Here is a 16,544-nt window from a genome sequence, read left to right as displayed (position 1 = left end):
TGAAGGAGTGGACCGATATAATCCATATTAGGTTCGATATATTTCTGGTAGACATATTGCGATGTGCAAAGTTAAGAGTTATCATGCGCTCCAGCCTTCCAGACAACTGAGATACAGACGGACGGACTGTGCTATATAATTCCAGCTTGTTTGAAACTAATTTCGTCCACACATATGTGGAGTCTAAAATTTAAATCGTATCAAGGTATATATTATCTCGTAACCCTAAATGCCGAGGGTACAATTATACTTTGTTGATAACACTATGCAACACTGAAAATTCAGACAACTTATAGTATGCATTTTTTGAAAGTACATATTGAGACTACAAAAATCCTAATAGGGTTTTGTCATGTCAGATCCAGTTCGGATTTTATGGCCTTACCTAAACCGGGCTAAAACTGCAGTTTTTTTGCATTTATCAGGCCTTTATCTAAGAAACGATTAGTAATTTGGCCTTGCTATTTTTGGCAATATTGTAGCCATAAACTAGTACAACTTATCTTTTGAAAAGACCAGATAAGAAATACTCGGTTGACTTTGTTAAAAAGATCCCTTTTTTACCAATGTCAAACGACCGACTACACCACGTGCCTTTGCACTTGCAAAGAAAGTCCAAAGTGATTGTTGTCAGAGATTCTACCTGAAAATCTCTGAAAAAATTACCTTTATTACCTTTGGTAGGTCATTCAAAAATATAGCTCACGTTTACGAGAATCGCCAATGTGCATTAATTATCCTTTTTTTCCTTCAAATAACTCAGATTTTGTATTGTCTCTGGGTACTCTTTTTTAGATGTTTGCATGTTAAGCTGATTCATAACAAAAGACTTAAGTCACAAACGTCATAATCTTCTTTATATATAAAACTCAATTGTCGTTTGTTGGTAATTGAATCAGTTGAAAACGGCTGGAGCGATTTACATAAGTTTTTGTGGAAATGTTAGTCTTAGTCCAGTTTAGGTTTTTATGCAAAGAAAAATTGGCCACGCCCACTTTTCCGCCCACTTTTATAAATATGTTATATATACGAAACTACTCAATAGATTTTCCTGAAATTTTCAGGGAACGTAGAGTGATGGCCCCCGGTTGAAACAGGCTACATATTTGGTTGAATTTCGGATCGGGCGGGGTACCTCCCCCATGCCCTATTTTTGTAAAAATGCAATTTTTGCAACAATTACAAATGTATCGTTTTGAAAATTAATTTCCGAGTTAATGGCGATTGTGTTTCCGACCTTACGTGCTTATTTGGGGCATTAAGACTGGACTACGCCCACTTTTAAGTTTTTCTAATTAAGTTTTATCTACAAAACTACTGAAGGGATTTCCAAGAAAATCGCGATATCGTTGGTTGGTAATGGCATCAGTTGAGAACGGCTGGACCGATTTCGATAATGTATCTATTTGGAAGTTAATTTGCGAGACAATTGTGGTTGTGTCTCCGACCTTACCTACCTATTTTCATGAATTTTGAAGGGGGCATATTTAAAAAAACGCCTTACCTTTATGAATAAAAATCAAATGCTGTCATAACCCAACTTAGGTTTTTTGGAAAGAAAAGTTTACCACGCCCCACAGTGCGAAATATGAGCACTTTAGCGGAACTTTACTAATAACTTTTAAAGTAAAGGGCGTAGATTCCTAAAATTTGGCGAAAATGTTTCTTATATTAGTGGAAATTGTGGGGCTCAAATTGGGCCACATAGGCCCGCGGTTTCCCGTAGCTTTCATGTAACGGCGGCTGTCGTTTTTAGGTTTTACATTCATTTTTCAATCGATTTTTCTGCAATTTGGTATATAGAGTTTTCAGCGGATAGAAAACTTATGTACAAAATATTTTCAATATAGGTTCGCGTTTTGGTATAGACCCCATTTAACGGTACCGGTCGATGGGATATATTTTAAATGTTACAGACACATTTTCCAACATATTTGGTTGTATTTTGGCATTTTATGTTCTTCATAAATAAAAAAAAAAAATATGTGCGAAATATTAACATCGTAGGAACGCGTTTTTGGTATAGCCCCCATATGACGGGTTCCTTCATATTAGGTATTTTAAATGTTGAAGACAAAAATTGCAACAGATTTTGATGCAAATGTACATTTTAAGATGTTAGCGAATAAAAATCCTCCTCACATAAAAGCTGTCAACATAGGTCCACTTCTGGGTGAAGCCCCACAACCCTACACATTCATTAAGGAGTAAAATGTCAATAACTGTTTGTTTTCATTTGTATCTATAATGTTTATCGGTCTATTTAGCAGGTCTGTGCCATTAATTTTATTAATAATGTCTCGCAGATCAAGTTCAGGTTGGAACTGCATTACTATTTTTAACGCATATTGGTATTTGCAACACAGCATTCAAAAATTTTGCACTATATATAAATCATCAACATTTACAGGTCAAAACTATTAAAAATTGCGAGAGGATTCTTAATTTAACAGAAATCATAATTTGTTAATATTAGTTAGTCCATTTCTTCAAAACAAAGTCAACAACGGCGTTCATCGCCGCGTTTACCTTCCAATTTCGAAAATGCAATTAAATGAAGTTTCCGAAGTCATTTAAAAAAACTGGAATTTCTCCGAAGACCGCACGTTACCGCAGCTGTTTTATGGCTTTGCGAACAGAGGAGACCCCAATCTTTCAGATCATATATATCTTAAAACGTGAATGTACGGTAATCACTTTTGAAATATCCCCGGAAAATAAAAAAAATTATTTTGAAAACTTCAAAAAAGCACTTCTTTCCGATTAAAATTGCACGAAAACAATAAGAGTTTTTTTTTTGCATTTTTTAAGAGTAAAATATTATAATAGTTTTGTAAAATACTTGTTGTGTATTTATTTCAGCTAAAGTCCATATTTTGTTGCTTCAAAATTTGAAGAAACAAAATGTTTAACAGTGGGTAATGAAATTGATTACTACCAGCGGTGGCAGAGAAGACTATAGTTTCGGAAGCAGCCAAACTTCCTCATCAGTTCTTTTAACCGCTGACTCTGTGTCGATAAACAGGTCAATAAGAGTGACCAGAAAATTAAACAGAACGAGAAATTTTCTGTATCCTCCTAAATCTGTTGACCGCACAATTGAGTCAGAATAATCAAAATCATATACCCAGTACTGTTTTTATGCTGTCTTTGCATCGCAAAGAAGAAAAATATTAAGAAAAATAAATCATGGCATACTGACTTACCATTTGTCCGCGCCACGCTATTTTTTTAATGAATTCAAATTATATTTTTTAGAAAAAAAAAAACAAGTAAAAAAGTATCAGTCGGCTTTGCCGACAGAGATATACCCTCAGCCTGTGTATATTGAAACAATTTTTTTTCCAAAAAACGCATGTTTTTAGGGCGTTTTAAGAATTTTGGGCGTTTGAACTGACAAAAATTTTGATTAGGATTTAATATCAAAAGTTTTGCGGAGGAGATACTAAAAAGAATGGATCTCCAGCCACTATATATGGTACCATAGGGGTTTTTTAGAACTTCAGGGATGTTTGCTCAAGAAGTATGAACTTGCCCCTGAAACAACTTTTACCATCGCAATTGAGGCAGCAAAATGTTTAACAGTGGGTAATGAAATTGATTACTACCAGCGGTGGCAGAGAAGACTATAGTTTCGGAAGCAGCCAAACTTCCTCATCAGTTCTTTTAACCGCTGACTCTGTGTCGATAAACAGGTCAATAAGAGTGACCAGAAAATTAAACAGAACGAGAAATTTTCTGTATCCTCCTAAATCTGTTGACCGCACAATTGAGTCAGAATAATCAAAATCATATACCCAGTACTGTTTTTATGCTGTCTTTGCATCGCAAAGAAGAAAAATATTAAGAAAAATAAATCATGGCATACTGACTTACCATTTGTCCGCGCCACGCTATTTTTTTAATGAATTCAAATTATATTTTTTAGAAAAAAAAAAACAAGTAAAAAAGTATCAGTCGGCTTTGCCGACAGAGATATACCCTCAGCCTGTGTATATTGAAACAATTTTTTTTCCAAAAAACGCATGTTTTTAGGGCGTTTTAAGAATTTTGGGCGTTTGAACTGACAAAAATTTTGATTAGGATTTAATATCAAAAGTTTTGCGGAGGAGATACTAAAAAGAATGGATCTCCAGCCACTATATATGGTACCATAGGGGTTTTTTAGAACTTCAGGGATGTTTGCTCAAGAAGTATGAACTTGCCCCTGAAACAACTTTTACCATCGCAATTGAGGCAGCGAATGCAAGTTGCTTCAACAAAAATCAAAGTGATTCGAAAGCAGGTCTTAAAGTGAACATTTATCCGAAATTTTGAGTGGGAGGTACCGGATGGAGTGGACAAATATAGTCCATATTTGAACCTGATCTATATCTGGTAGATATATTAGGATGTGTAAAGTATGGACCAATTCGGCCACTCTCTTCAAGAGTTATCGTACGCACAATTTTTCCGAACATTTTTGAACTTTTGTGGGGGAGGTACCTGAAGGAGTGGACCGATATGGTTTATCTTCGAACTTAAACTATGTTTGGACAAAATATTACTAAGACCAAACTTTGGACCGAATCGACAGACCTGTTCGAGAGTTATTTTGCCCTCCAACCTCCTCACACGGTGTCATAGGGGTTTTTTGCAACTTTCAGGCTATTTTCTCAGGAAGTACGGACTTGCCCCTGATGAAACTTATACCGTCGTATGGAGGGCAGTGAATACAAGTTGCTAAAGCAAAAATCAAAGCGATTCGAGAGATGTTCCTAAACTGAACTTTTCCAAAATTTTGTGTGGGAGGTACCCGACGGAGTGGACCGATTGAGTCCATATTAAAACCTGATCTAAGTCTGGTACACGCTTCACAATGGGCAAAGTATGGACCAAATCGGTTACACCCTTCAAGAGTTATCGTGCGTACAAATTTTCCAAACATTTTCGAGCTTTTGTGGGGGAGGTACCGGAAGGAGTGGACCGATATAGCTCATCTTCCAACTTAAACTAAGTTTGGACAAAATATTACGACAGCCAAAATTTGAACCGAATCGGTTCATCCCTTCGAGAGTTATCGTGCGCTCCAGCCAGCCAGACAGACAGACAGACGGACGGACATTGCTCAATCGACTCCAAATTGTCTGAAACACATTTCGTCCAAACATACTTGGGGTCTAAAACCATTATTTCGATGAGGCACATTTTGCCCGTATGAAAGTGTATATACCCTTCATAGCCTAAAGGCTGAGGGTATAATTATGAAACGAAAGTGCAACTTTAAGTGCATTTTTAAGTCGTTTCGCGGAGTAAATCGCCAAACTGAATATGGGTCATTTGCAGTGGAGTACTTAGCTATCGTATTCAATTAAAATTTAATTAATTTTATGTACTTTAAAAATTCCTTTAAGTTCCACTAAACTTCCCATATTTCGCACTGTGCGCCCCCCGAAAACAGGTAACATATTTTATTGAATTCCAGAGGGAGCGGGGTACCTCCCCTATGCAATATTCTTAAAAAACGGTATATTTGCAAAAATTATGTATGTATCGGATTAAAAATTTACGGATTAATCCACAATCTAGGTACTTCTTTGGGGCCTATAGGCCCGACCACGCCTGATTTTTTATACCCTCCACCATAGGATGGGGGTATATTAAGTTTGTCACTACGTTTGTAACTACTCGAAATAATCATTGTAGACCCCACAAAGTATATATATTCTTGATCAGCGTGCAACTCTACATCGATATAGCCATGTCCGTCCGTCTGTCCGTCTGTGGAAATCACTCTAGCGTCCGAACGGATTGACGTAGGTTGATGAAATTTTGAGAAAATATGTTATATTTACGTAGGACTTTTGGTATTGAAAGCGGGCTATGTAGGTCCAAGCTTTCTTATAGCCCCCATACAAAATGACGCGTGACGGCTCGTCGTTTTAAGGAATTTTTATGATATTTGGCCCATTTTACCACCGAATTGGTTGTTATTTGGTACTTTGTGTCTCCAGAGGCCAAGAAATATTCCTACCAAAGTTGGGTTATATAGGTCAACGTTTTGGTATAGCCCCCATATAAGGTCCCATATAAAGTACGCGTCATTTAATATATTTTGAATGTATTAGACCCATTTGACCACAGAATTGGTTGTAATTTGGTATTTTGTGTCTCCAGAGGCCAGAAAACATTCCTACCAAAGTTGGGCTATATAGGTCCACGTTTTGGTATAGCCCCCATATAAGGCCCCTTATAAAGCACGCGTCATTTTAATATATTTTGAATGTATTAGACCCATTTGACCAAAGAATCGGTTGTAACTTTGTATTTTGTGTTTCCAGAGGCTAAGAAACATTTCTACCATAAAATGTTTATATAGGTCCACGTGTTGATATAGCCCCAATAATACCATATCTCCCGATTTTCGATATTTTGAACGTTTTAGCCTCATTATCACACCGATATGGCTGAAATTTGGTATTTAGTCTTCTTTAGGCGTATAAAACTTTCCCCCAGAAATTTGTAGGTATAGGTCCACGCCATCATATAGCCCCCATAGAACGGTACCTTCCGAATTTCGGTATTTTGAAGGTTGTGGCCACATTAATCCACCGAAATGACTGAAATTTATGGTGGAGGGTATAAAAAGTTCGGCCCGACCGAACTTAACGCTTTTCTTACTTGTTTTAATATGTTGTAACTCCAATACTACTGAAGGGATTTCCATAAAATTTGCAGCAAAAGCTAAATGTTTGCCGTTGTTATGTATATTGTATGAATTTCGGAAGAGGTGGGGTACCTTCCCCATGCCTTTCTGTTAAACGCTATACGTATAAGCCAAACTTATCGGTTTCAGCATACATTTTGGTAGGCAATGAAGTTGTGTGCACCCTAGGTACATATTTGGAGCCAAAATACCGGACCAGGTCCACTTTTTTAATATGTTATATCTTGAAAAATGATGACCACGCCCACTCTTTTCAAAACATTATTTTTCCAAAACTACTGATCCTAATTTTCAGAAAATGTTCCGGAATGTCCCGTGGTCCAAAATGCAATATTTTGTAGACGAATTTCGGGACCTATTTTTTTATAATCGCTATATTTGCTAGACTTATGAGTGCATCAGGTTGCAAATTAGGGAGCAAGACAACGGTGGTAGCTCCCCCGATCAAGAAAAACTATATATTTACAAATGTACTTAAATGTTGAGATAAAACATATAAGTCTCAATAAGCAGGAGAATTCGATTTAACCATTTTTTTTTAACTTTTATAATTAGATCGCTTTAGGATAAAGACAGGGACATGGACGATAATAAATCTCAAAGGCACAAAATGGCGAAAAAATTCGACAAAGTCCGTAAGAGAAAAGAAAGTTTACAGACAAAATATGTTGATAAATTTAAAATCCTTCTCGGTTTGACAATGGACCGAAGAAGTGAGGTAGAAAATACCTATTTTTGAATTGTCAAGCATAAAGTCGATAAAAAGTTGTCAGTAAAACTCATTACGACGGGCCAGCAACGCGGACCGGGGTCTGCTAGTTATTTTTATATGATTGATGTTGTGTTAAAGAATGTGATTTGTAATCTCGTTGAACTTGTATACCAGTTATCAATCATATAAGTGCTCATTGATTTTGTCCCATAACTGCATTCAATTTGCATAAATTTGTAGCAATTATTTACAACGTAGTTTAATAATTGTTCGTCTGTACAGTAGAATCGCGATATTTCGTGCCTCGATAAATCGAAAATCTCGATAATTCATATAAGCTGTCGGCACCTTGAAACCATTTCCTTTGCGTTTTAACCCCGCTAAATCGAAATCCTCAATAATTCATTTAAAATGACCGGCCCCAAGGATAACGTATTATCGAGATTCAACTGTATTTTATGAATAATGTGTATAATTAAATAAAAAGAAATTTCGTAGAATAAAGTTCAGTTGACAATAATTATATTCAGAACATTTTAAAGCGACTTATAAAATCAAACGCGAGATTTACAGCATGTTTCTCTATGTCGATAAGATATGGAAAATTATTTAATCTGTGCTTTTATTTTTTTAGAAGAAAGGGGCTGACGAAAATTTATGTATACCGAAAAATAAAATAAGAAAATGTATGCCAATGAAAAACATCCAATTCTTTGGCACACATTTTCTTATCGACATAGAAAAACATGTTAACTTCAAGAAAACTAAGTTATGTTCAACATAATTTGGGCTGCTGGCTACATAATATCTATTTCCTGCAATCCATTGATGGCACTAAGGCAGAAACTTGTTTCAGGTGCAATGTAGTAAACCTCAATTTAAAACAAATTATTTACAAATTTGTTATAATTTATGGTGTTAAATTGAGATATGCATCACCATCAAAATGTTATGGATGGCATCTTCTTTTCCTAGCATTATGTTCACAATATTACGCTGAGTAGTGGCGCCACTGTAGGCTAGCCATAACAATTTGATTAATTTTGTTTATTTGCTAAGCGATTTGTGTAAACGTGACATAAGTTTTTATGCTGACTTCGCCACATCAAAAGTTTATGAAATTTTCTGTAAGTTTTCCATGCATAAGGCACGCTTTGCAAAATAATACAGTAAAACTATGGCTCAGAAAATGAATGCTAACAGCAGCTTTTATAAATTTTTCAACAATAACCACATATTAATGTTCAAGTTCTTCATTCTCCTTTCTCTGTAAAAGTTTCTCGTTGTAAAAGTTAATAATAATAAATTATACAAAATTATTTTTTTATAATATAAAACGTGATTTATATACGAATAGAGAGTGCACAGAAACATAATGAAAATTCTTCCTAAGAACTTGGGTGGCTTGCTTGAAACAAGAAAACCTGACGGCTAGGAGAAGTTGTCGGACAGGTCATTCGAGGAATTTAAATGCAGGTGAAGATGTTGAAATTAGCAATTTTTAAATGCATAACAAAAGGAGTGTGAAAACGAAAAATTGTATACAGGTAATGTATACAACATTCATTTGAGCGGGGAATTATCTAGGGATCAATGTTTCACAGTAGGCTAAGACAGAAAAAGGAGATTTTTCTAATATTTATAGAAATAATCAAAATGGACATGTTTTCTTAACATTTAGGTAAGTTTGAAGCTTGCAGACAGCGAGGAGCCTGCTAAGCGAAGGTATCTTGGAGACTGCAAAGCTAGAAAACATATCCGAGACCATTTCTTCTATGCTTCTATCCATATCTTTTATCTATCCTTTTGGCGGTTTTCTGTGGCACAAAAACTTTTAGAGGTCTTCAAAAAAGAAGAGCTTCTATAACTCATGACTTCTATTAAAATAGGGCCTTCATTCTGTATTGTCAGGTAAATAAAAATTACAGTTTTTATAAAAATATTGTCTTAGTAAATATTTATGAATGAATAAATATTCAAAAGTAGCTTTAATTGTTGTTGCTGTTCTTGTTTATTGCAAAGAGAAAAACGTTTATCATTCAATTGAAAATGTCAATCGATAGTTAACAGTCTCAGCAACAATCTGATGAAATCTAGCGATGGAGGTAAAATTTCTAACGTCAATTCAATCAACGATTGTCACAAGTGTTTTTGTCTTATACCGATGAATGGATGAATGAATACAATCAACTTCTCTGATTCAATGCTGAATGAATACCAGGAATTATGTATTGTAGTGAATGTTGCATTAAGAACAATGAAGCAATGAAATAACCAGAGTGAGTGGAATAACAAGTAAAAAAGCCTGAAGTTCGGCCGGGCCGAACTTTTTATACCCTCCACCATAAAATATTCTGAACTAAAACGGAATAATTATTTTCTATCCTGTCCACAATTTGAAGCGGAGATATTCTGCGACCACTGATACCTAAATAACGTAAAAAATGCATATAGACATGTCTTCAATCGGTTGGCAAACTTATATGGGGATAAATCAAAGTGTGGACCTATGTGGATATTTAATGGTGGAGCAGTTTTGTGACCACCGGGAACCTCAAATTTTAAATTACAGCCAGTTCGGTTAAAAATTGTAGCTAAAATCCTAAAAATACCGAAAATCGGAAGGTAGCGTTATATAAGAGCTATACCGAAACATGGACCTATGATGACAATTTTTGGTGGAGATATTTTGTGGTCTCTGAGAACCTCAAACGTTAAATTACAGCAAGTTTGGTTAAAAATTTTAGCTAAGATCCTCAAAATACCGAAAATCGCGAGGTGCCGTTATATTGGGGCTATACCGAAACATAGACCTATGTTAACGGTTTTTGGTGGAGATATTTCGAAACATCTGGGAACCCAAACGTAAATTACAGGTAGTTCGGCCAAAAATGTTAGCTAAAATCCTCAAAATACCGAAAATCGGAAGGTACCGTTATATGGGGGCTATACCAAAACATGGACCTATGTTAAAGATGTTTGGTGGAGACATTTTGTGACCACTCAAATGTCAAATTACAGCTAGTTCGGTTAAAAATTGTAGCTTAAATTCCAAAATACTGAAAATCTGGAGGTACCGTTATATGGGAGCAATATCAAAACGTGAACCGATATAGCCCATCATCGAACTTGACCTGCCTGCAAACAAAAGACGCATCTTCCCCGGCGTCCTATCTCCATTTTTGGGGATGCTAGTGATTACCACAGACGGACGGACGGACATGCATAGATCGACTTAGAATTTTACCCTGATCAAGAATATATATACTTTATGAAAAAACCTTAATATACCCTCCATACTATCTATGGTGGAGAGAATAATGAAATGAATGAAACAAGTTTTGTTTTTTGCTTTTGTAATTATTATCAAAGAAAATTGCAAAAGAGCAGTTATAGTTTTCTGTTTTTAGTAACCTTGTGTGCTCCAAGTTATAATTGTTTTATTATAACGCTGCCAGAGCAGATGATTCAGCAGATGCCTGTTGCTGTGTGTTTTTTTTTTGTGAGCATAAAATTTGTCAACCATTTTGGGGTTAAATAGTTAATGACTACATCTCATTAAATATGGGGTTTGAAAATTACTTTAAAATTAATTTAATTTTGTTGCACTTTAGGTAAGATAGGGATGTGATAAGGCAGTATCTTTTTTAGAACTTTATTCTGTTTCTTTTTCTCTTTTTTTTAATGTAACATTTTTTTTTTGTTTTTCATTTCAGATGCAGCTTTCCTAAAGAAGTTTATCTCGAATCACCAAAACAAAATAATCGGTGTACAAAATGGCATCAGCAATATCTCCAACAAATATATATGGACAAAACGGTGGTCCCCAAGCTGGGCCTCCCCCACATGCTCATCCAACAAAGGCAATGAATGCATATTGCTGTTTATGCCCACCCACAACAACACCAATCGCCAATGAGACATCAGTATCAAACTGCTGGAACCATACAAAATATCAATGAACGGTTCCTAGAACTTCTAAGAGCTCCTAAGATCTCAGGCATCAAGAGATCTATTAAATGGACTAGGAGAAAATAATTGTTTTCTCAACTGTGCCGTACAGGTGAGTTTCAGTTTATTTTCTTTCCTTAGTTACCTTGAGAAACTCGTTTGCGGATACAAAAACAACATTCATGTTCAATTTTATTTTTTTGCATCGCATATTAACATAAACATGAAATATGTGGAGTATTGAATCTGCATACTTAATTGTCGGAAAATGTTAAACATGTTCGAGATGTGAAACGTGTTTTCCCCCTTTTGTTGTGATTAAGACCATGAGAGGCGCCTGGTTTTCATTAATGTTATTGTTAATTTAATTATGTTTTCCCTCATATGTTTTCATAATTATGTTTTCCCCCATTAGTCTCATCATGGGGAGAAAAACCATAAAATGCATGATTAACTGAAAAAGTGTCAGATTGCTAGTTTGAAACATCTTTAAAGTAGTCTGGTATATACGAGGGAGTAATGTTATGTTTGTTAAAATGCATCGAAATTTTTATAGTCCGCAAAAAAATCATATAACATAGGTATATTATTTGCCTCTTTAGGCCTCCTAGAAGTCTGTAAGAATTAAGCTTTCAAACAATGCCCACTTTGCAGTAATCTGTTCAGTAGAACCGGTCCAAACCGGTTTTAGGTCTGCCTTTCAGATAAAATAACCGGCGAACCGCGTCCCCCGCCCATGAAAATTATACATTTCCGTAATCAGCGCACAAAACGGTATTCTTCGCCAAAAATTAAAAAAAAAAATGGAGAACTTTCGTTGGAGTCGTTCCCGTTGACACGTGACTTAAATGAGTTAATTTTGCAAAAAAATGACTATACTAAAGACTCGTCGATTTTGTTGAATTTTTTTAAAACATAGATATAATTGCGCTCTTCAAGGGAACATATATTTTTTGGGAGGACAGACCCGGTTACCCCGGACAAATGTCGTTCGTTGGTAATGGCATCAGTTGAAAACGGCTGGCCCGATTTGCATATCTCTTTTGTTGAAATGTTCGCCATAACCCGACTTAGGTTTTTATGCAAAGAAACTTTGACCACGTCCACTTTAACGCCCATTTTTTTATACCCTCCACCATAGTATGGAGGGTATATTAAGTTTGTCATTCTGTTTGTAACACATCGAACTAATCATTTGCGACCCTATAAGGTATATACAGTGCCCGAAATAAACATAGGTTCACATGTAAATTTGTATTTTTTCATAATTCAGATGACTTTTATAGGTTTTTATAATTTTGTATTTTGGAGTTGGGCATTCCCCATTATGTCAATATATCAGTCATTTGGTTTTGCGTTAAAATAAAAATTAAAAAAAAAATTCCTTATTTTAGGTGCGAAATAATGATAGGTTCAGGGCAATTTTTGCGGATTTACAAGCATAAATTTGAGGAAAACTTTTTACAAATCGTTGTTTTTTTATATCGCCGATGTCCAACGAGTAATTTAGTTTAGAAGTTGTCTCCGAATTATTTTCAAAACGCAGATTTGTTCAACACTTTAAAGCAGTTTTCAAGAAAAAATTTTTTAACGTGGGAGAGGAGGCGAATCTTTGGTTGTCAGAGGCAAGGATCATTTCAAATTTCTTGAAAAGAGTAACAATCAAACAACTAAATCCAATTTATTAAAAAGTTTCATAAATTGGGCGCAAAATTTGAACGTCAAAAAAGTCTGGAGGGTTCTCCAACATCACTTTGACGGCAAGAATCGCTTATTTTTCCCATTTATTGGAGTTAAAATAATTTTGCATCTCAAAACAACAGTTAACGTGATCTTCCGGTATCGAAAATGCGATGTAAACAAACGTTAGTAGGCTCGAATCGACCTAGGAAGAATACAAAAATTGCCAAGGAAAACAGCAATCGAGCCTGAAGAAGAACAGACTTAGGTTTATTTAAAAATGCTTATGAAAAATGGATGGGAAATTGTTCGAGTAATAGAAAAACTCCATCCTAGCCATTTGGCATGAGAGCTCACAGAACTGTGAGTCGAAATCTGGCGGTTTTCTTTTTTGGGCTCGGTTGCAGTTTTACTTGGAAATTTTTGTATTCTTCCTTGGTCGATTCGAGCTTACTAACATTTGTTTACATCGCATTTTCGATAGCTAAAGATCAAGTTGACTGTTGTTTTGAGATGCAAAATTATTTTAACTGCAATAAATGGGAAAAATAAGCGATTCTTGCCGTCAAAGTGGCGTTGGAGAACCCTCCATACTTTTTTCACGTCGAAATTTGGGACCTACTTATTAAACTTTTTTAAAAACTGCATTTAGTTTTTTGATTGATACTCTTTTCATCCAATCTGAAATGATCCTTGCCTCTGACAACAACAGATTCACCTCCTCTCCCACGTTAAAAATTTGTTTCTTGAAAACTGCTTTAAAGTGTTGAACAAATCTGCGTTTTGAAAATAATTCGGAGACAACTTCTAAGCTAAATTACTCGTTGGACATCGGCGATTTAAAAAAACAACGATTTGTAAAAAGTTTTCCTCAAATTTCTACCTGTAAATCCCCAATAATTGCCCTGAACCTATCATTATTTCGCACCAAAAATAAGGGAAAAAATTTTAAAATGTTACAATTTTTTATTTTGTTGCAAAATCAAATAATTGATATATTGATATCATGGGGAGTGTCCAACTCCATAATACAAAATTATACAATCCTATAAAAGTCATCGGAATTATGAAAAAAATAGAAATTTACGTGTGAACCTATGTTTATTTCGGGCACTGTATATTCTTGATCAGGATAAAATTCTAAGACGATCTAGCCATGTCCGTCTGTCCGTCTGTTGTAATCACTCTAGCGTCCGCAATAATTGAGATAGAGTGCTGAAATTTTGCACCCGAGGGTCTTTTTTCCATAGGCAGGTCAAGTTTGAAGATGGGCTATATCGGTCCACTTTTTGGTATAGCCCCCATATAACGGTACCTCCGGATTTGAGGTATTTTGACGTTCTTCGCCACATTTGCAGACCGAATTAGCTATAATTTGGCACTTAGGGTTCCTAGTGATCAACAAACTTATATCCCAAAGGATATGGGCATAGGTCCATGTTTTGGTATAGTCCCCATATAACGGTACTTCCCGATTTTCGGTATTTTGAGAATTTTAGGCACAATTTTTAACCGAACTATCTGCAATTTGACTTTGAGGTTCTCAGTGGTCTTGAAACATCTCCACAAAACATCGTCAACATAGGTCCATGTTTTGGTATAGCCCCCATATAACGGTACCTCCCGATTTTCGGTATTTTTAGAATTTTAGCTACAATTTTTAACCGAACTAGCTGTAATTTGCCATTTGAGTTTTTCAGTGGTCATGAAATATCTCCACCAAGCATCGTCAACATAGGTCCATGTTTTGGTATAGCCCCCATATAACGGTACCTCCCGATTTTCGGTATTTTGAGAATTTTACCCACAATTTGTAACCGAAATATCTGCAATTTGACATTTGAGGTTCTCAGTGGTCATGAAACATCTCCACCAAACATCGTCAACATAGGTCCATGTTTTGGTATAGCCCCCATATAACGGTACCTCCCAATTTTCGGTATTTTGAGAATTTTAGCTACAGTTTTTAACCGAAATAGCTGTAATTTGACATTTGAAGTTGTCAGTGGTCAAAAAACATCTCCAACGAAACATGGTCAAGATAGGTCCATGTTTTGGTATAGCCCCCATATAACGGTATCTCCCGATTTTCGGTATTTTGAGAATTTTAGCTGCAATTTTGAACCGAACTAGCTGTAATGATCGGTATTTTGAGAATTTTAGCTACAATTTTGTCTATTCAAAAATAATCGTCAATATAGGTCCATGTTTTGGTATATCCCCCCATATAACTGTACCTCCCGATTTTCGGGAATTTTCAGTGGTCACGAAATTTCTTCACTAAAATTCATCAACATGGGTCCATTTTTGAGGGTCTACATTGTTTTGATGAAACTACCCTCAATTTCATCACTAAAATTCGTCAACATGGGTCCATTTTTGAGGGTCTACATTGTTTTGATGAAACTACCCTCAATTTGACTCTTGAAGTTCCTTGCAGCTATTAAACTTTTCCGCCAACAAATTTAAAGATAGGTTGACTCTTTGATATAGCCCCGTAGGTGGTACCTTTCACCTAGCTGAACACATTTTTTTAGATTAGATCAGATAACACTGTGCAACAAAATGGAGGTGAAAATCTGGGGCACGGAAAATTCCTCTTGTGAAAGAAAGGCCTTGGTGAGTATATTATGAACCCCGAAGGACGGATCCGCCGTGAGTCGAACTTCCGCGTTATGGAGTTTTTGTTAGAGACCCTGTGGGCCATCAGGAATTAGCGTTATATCTTTGTTCACTGTTGCTTAAGTGCTTTACAAAAACAACAAACAAAGATATAATGCTAATTCATGATGGATTACAGGGTCTCTTGCAAGAACTTCATCACGCCATAACGCGGAAGTTCGACTCACGGCGGATCTGTCCTTTGGGGTTCATAATGTACTCACCAAGGCCTTTCTTCGGGGTTTTAATATACACACACCAAGTGCTTTCATCTCCAAAAGAATTATCTCTGCCCCAACATTTGTGTTCACAGTGTAATTTAAGCAATAGTGGGAGGCAGTAGGAGTCTATCCATTGTCGAAAAGTTGTTCCACCTAAAATTGTGAAAGGACCCTAACTATTGCATTTTAATTACGACTATTTTATGGTGGAGGGTATAAAAAGTTCGGCCCGGCCGAACTTAACGACTTTTTACTTGTTCAATTTTCAATTTTTATCTTTTCTACAAAAACTACTGAACTGATTTTCCTGAAATTGTCAGGGAATATACAGCGATGGCGCTCTGAGAAAATAGGCTACATAGTTTGTTGAATTTCGGAAGGGGTGGTGTACTTCCCTTTGGCATTCTTAAAAAAATGATATGTCTTTATGAATAAAAATCAAATGCCGTCATAACCCAACTTAGGTTTTTATAAATTTTACCACGCCAACTTTTTTCAATTTAATTCAATTTCAATTTCTGCTAAAACTACTGAACCGATTTTCCTGAAATTATCAGGGAATATACGAGGATGGCCCCTGAAAACAGGCTACGTATTTGATTGAATTTCACGT

At 35.8% G+C, this 16,544-nt stretch overlaps 1 long non-coding RNA gene across 1 annotated transcript in view; it reads left to right on the top strand.

Moving 5' to 3' along the window:
* LOC141397276 (uncharacterized) overlaps positions 1 to 16,544 on the top strand; it is a 155,928-nt gene that overhangs the window by 60,965 nt on the left and 78,419 nt on the right. The window contains exon 3 of the long non-coding RNA XR_012411350.1: positions 11,135 to 11,481. This is a non-coding gene — a long non-coding RNA (uncharacterized lncRNA). The remainder of the gene's footprint in view (positions 1 to 11,134; positions 11,482 to 16,544) is intronic.

This window comes from Musca autumnalis, unplaced genomic scaffold (genome assembly GCF_047663935.1).
Source record: "Musca autumnalis isolate F117 unplaced genomic scaffold, ASM4766393v1 scaffold_3, whole genome shotgun sequence".
Taxonomy (NCBI): Eukaryota; Metazoa; Arthropoda; class Insecta; order Diptera; family Muscidae; genus Musca; species Musca autumnalis.
This window is presented reverse-complemented; position numbering and strand designations above follow the sequence as displayed.